Genomic DNA, 4647 nt, shown 5'->3' with positions numbered 1-4647 from the left:
CTTCCGCCTTCTAAGTGTCGCGGGATTTCATAACAGGACCGCTAACCTGGAAGCACAGGGTGGAAAGGATTCTGGGAAATGTAGTTCTCGAATTTAGGCAGCCTTTGGGGTATTGTATACGTGGAATCTACTGATCTTGCTGGGTTCCTCCAACTTCTTTTTTTGTTTGTTTGTTTGTTTGTTTTCTTTCTTTTTAGGGCCACACCCTCAACATATGGAAGTTCTCAGGCTAGGGGTGGAATCAGAGCTATAGCTGACTGCCTGCTCCAGAACCACATCTGTGCCACTGGTCACCACAAGGCTAGATTCCCCTACCCGCTGAGCAAGGTCAGGGATGGAACCCGCATCCTCATGGATACTAATCGGATTCGTTTATCCTTCACCCCACCTTCTAATTTTTCAAATGCCTTGGGTCTCAGTTCTCAGGCGTCTTTGCAATTTATAATCTTTGAGGTAGCAGTGAATCTTACCACTTTTAAGTGCTATTTAATAGTCAAGATGGAAGTTTCCATCCACAGCTCCACACCTCTACTCTAAATTCCATTTGGAATGAGATATTCTCTCCACTTGGATATTTTATAGATACATTAAAATGCCACAAATTAGAAGTTCCTGTTATGGCTCAGCGGTTAACAAACCCAAGTAGCATCCATGAGTATGCAGTTTCCATCCCTGGCCTTGCTCAGTAGATTAAGAATGGAGCATTGCCATGACCTGTGGTGTAGGTCACACACGAGGTTCAGATCCCGAGTTGCTGTGGCTGTGGTATAGGCCAGTGGCTACAGCTCTGATTGGACCCCTAGCCTGGGAAACTCCATATCTTGTGGGTTCCACCCTAAAAAGACCAAAAAAAAAAAAAAAAAAAAAAAAAGCCGCAAATTAAACTCCTGGCTCCACCTTCTCAACTTCAAATAACAGCAACCCCATCTTTCCACATTTCCATTGTAAACCTTGGCAACATCCTGGACTCTTCTTTGATTCAATAGGAAATACTCAGTTCTACCTTGATCATTAGCCAAGAATCTGATTGGTTTGCCAGAAATATTTTTTTCTTGTTTCTGAGTCCAGAAAGTTCACTGTTGGACCTGATGGATTGTAAATTGAGCGGGACCGGTGGGACCCTCCTGGGCAAAAAGCCTTTCCAGGTCCCTCATTTTCTTATTTGCAGGATAAAAGATTCAGCCTCCTATTACCCGCCCTGAGTTCCAAAGGGTAGATTCAAATAGGTACTAATCAGGGAAATAATGAATGCAGAAAAAAAAGCAAGAATAATCAAGAAACTATAGTGCAGTGATTAAAGCAAGATACTGGTTCCTCCTTGAGGAATATACATAATAATATATCTGAGTTCTTTTGCAGAAACTAAGGCCCTCACCCAGTTGGAGAATGGAAACTTTGGACTGAGCACAAGATTCCTAGGACATTGCCCTGTAATCTCACCACAAAGCAAGGTAAAAGTCACATACCCTGCAGCCCTCACCCCAAATTTTGCCTATAAAAATTTCTCCCTAAAAACCATAAGCAGTTTGGGGTTGGGGGGAAGTTTGAGCATGAGCCACCCATTCTCCTTTTTGGTCCTGCAATATACATTTCTTGACTCCAAACTCAGACTTTTGGTTTGTTTGGCCTCACTGTACATCTAGCACAAGGACACATATTTGCCAAAAACAGCCTTTTAGTAGCTCTGAGGGGGTTGCTCCAAAGAGAATATGAAGCAGAAACACCTCTGACTCAAACCCAGCCTAAACCAAGATTGGGACTGGAGCCCATGCGGTTTTTTTTGGGGGGGGGGGTTGATTTTGTTTTTGTTTTTGTTTTGCTTTTTAGGGCCGCGCCCATGGCATATGGATGATCCCAGGCTGGGGGTTGAACTGGAGCTGCAACTGCCGGCCTGCATCATAGCCACAGCAATGCAGGATCTAAACCATGTCTGTGACCTCCACCACAGCTCATGGCAATGCTAGACCATTAACCCACTGGGTGAGGACAGGGATCAAACTCACATCCTCATGGATACTAGTCGGCTTCATTACCAATGAGCTGCTCTGGGAACTCCAAGGGTCTCCTACTTTGGAATGTCCTCTTTCCCTTAAATTCTGGTCCTTAGTCCTAAAGATCATTATTTTGCAGAACATGAATGCAGGACTCATTTTACCTTTCACTTAATGACCTGAGGCATATCTTGTGCTTTTATCTGTGGTTTTATAGTTAAGCAAACCTGCTTCATTCCACAAGGCTCTGATGGCTTTCTTGAGTGACTGTTAACTTACAGTGGTCTCCCAAATTTCCCTAGGTTTCCCTTTCTATCTATGGTTCCCTACTGGGACTTCTACAACTACCTGTGTAACCTATCCTTATCAAATAATTGCAGTCAATCACTCATCTGGATAAACGATTACTGCTAGTCACAAGAAACAGATGTCTCAGTTAATAATTTTAGTGCTTTTCCTGTCGTGGTGCAGCGGAAACGAATCCAACTAGGAACCATGAAGTTGAGGGTTCTATCCCTAGCCTCACTCAGTGGGTTAAGGATCCGGCGTTGCCGTGAGCTCTGGCATAGGCCAACAGCTACAGCTCTGATTGTAGCCTGGGAACCTCCTATGCCATGGGTGTGGCTCTAAAAAGACAATAATAATAATAATAATAATTTTAGTGCTTTTCTATGTATGAAAAGATACAAGAATCTGGGTCCATTAAATTTCTTCTTGAAATATTCTAACTATCTGAAAGGCCTCTTTTTCCAAAGCATGGAGTGCCTCCTCCCGGTTTTCCTCCAGTATTCTTTTCAGAATGTACTACTGGCCATCAGCAACTTCAGTGGCTGATGACTTAATCCCTGTGGCACCGGATAGTGAGCAACATTCTTAATAAAAAAAAAGTTGGGGAGTTCCCATCTTGGCGCAGTGGTTAACGAATCCAACTAGGAACCATGAGGTTGCGGGTTCGGTCCCTGGCCTTGCTCAGTGGGTTAAGGATCTGGCCTTGCCATGAGCTGTGGTGTAGGTTGCAGATGCGGCTCGGGTCCCGCGTTGCTGTGGCTCTGGCGTAGGCTGGCAGCTACAGCTCCGAGTCAACCCCTAGCCTGGGAACCTCCATATGCCACGGGAGCGGCTCAAGAAATAGCAAAAAGACAAAAAAAAAAAGTTGGGGGGGTATTTCCTGTTGTGGCTCAGTGGGTTAAAAACCCAACATAGTATCCATGAGGATATTGGTTCCATCCCTGGCCTCACTCAGTGGGTTAAGAATCCAGCCCTGGAACTTCTATATGCCATGGCTGTGGCTATACATGCATATATATCCAGGAGTTCCCTTGTGGACCAGTGGGTTAATGATTGTCACTGCAGTGGCTGGGGTTGCTGCTATGGCACTGGTTCAACCCCTGGTCCAGGAACCTCCTCATGCTGCTGCTACAGCAGAACCATAAACAAACAAACAAACATTCAGAATCAAAAAGAAAAAAAATTCTAGTTGTTAAGGGTTCAGCATTGTCACTACTGTGGCTCAGGTTCCATCCCTGGCCCAGGAACTTCTGCATGCCATGAGCAAGGCAGAAAGAGAGAGAGAGAGAGAGAGGGAGAGGGAGAGGGAGAGGGAGAGGGAGAGGGAAAGAAAGAAAGAAAGAAAGAAAGAAAGAAAGAAAGAAAGAAAGAAAGAAAGAAAGAAAGAAAGAGGAAGGAGGGAGGAAAGTGGGAGGAGGGCAGGGAGGTAAGGAAGAAAGGAAAAGAAGGAAAAAAAGAAAATGAAGTCACTAAAAATTGTCCATGTGATTTCAGAGAGAGAGGGGTGAGTGATGGCTAAAAGTGAGATCTTAATTCTCTGCTCAGGAATTGAATCTGGGCAGCCTGGATGAAAAACCAGGTAATCCTAGCCACTAGACAAGCTAGAGGCTGAAAGCAGAATTGCCCTGATTCTTGCCCCCTATTGAAAGCAAGAATGTTTCATGGAGATAAAGACTGTAAAAATAGGTATAAATTTTATTGTTAGAAACACAGTAAAAATATGGGAGAGCACACAGAGAATTAGTCTGTTTATCTAAGGCAGAAGTAAAGCAGTAACACATACCCAAAGCAGTGAGCGTGCAGGTGTCCCCCTGAATGAGGGCTTAAACCACATATACGGGGTGGTTCTTCCAGGTCTTCCTCTTTGTCTTCCTTTAGGCAATTACCTTGTTTTATCTTTTAGCCTGACCAGACCCAGGACCCTCCCCTGATCTGTGTGTGCATATTTTGGCCAGGATGGATTCCAAAGCAAAGCATGGTGGGAAGGTTACCCAGACTTATTATGGCCTGGCACTACCTCCCTTTCTGACCCAGAGTGGTCTTCCTGCACATATGCAGTTGGTGTCTCCCTGATCCTGAGGATGGGGAGTACGTGGCCTTTTTGTTCTTTTGTCCGAGCAGGGCTCAGCAACTCTTTTGATCCTGTCATTACATTTTTTTTTTTTTTTTTGTCTTTTTAGGGCCACACCTGGGGCTAGGGGTTGAATCGGAGCTGTAGCTGCTGGCCTACACCACAGTCACAGCAACACCAGATCTGAGCAGCATCTGCAACCTACACCACACAGCTCATAGCAACAGATCCTTAACCCACTGAGCAAGGCCAGGGATCAAACCTGCAACCTCTCGGATACTAGTCAGATATGTTCCA

The sequence above is a fragment of the Sus scrofa genome, chromosome 2, assembly GCF_000003025.6.
Source record: "Sus scrofa isolate TJ Tabasco breed Duroc chromosome 2, Sscrofa11.1, whole genome shotgun sequence".
Lineage (NCBI taxonomy): Eukaryota > Metazoa > Chordata > Mammalia > Artiodactyla > Suidae > Sus > Sus scrofa.
This window is presented reverse-complemented; position numbering follows the sequence as displayed.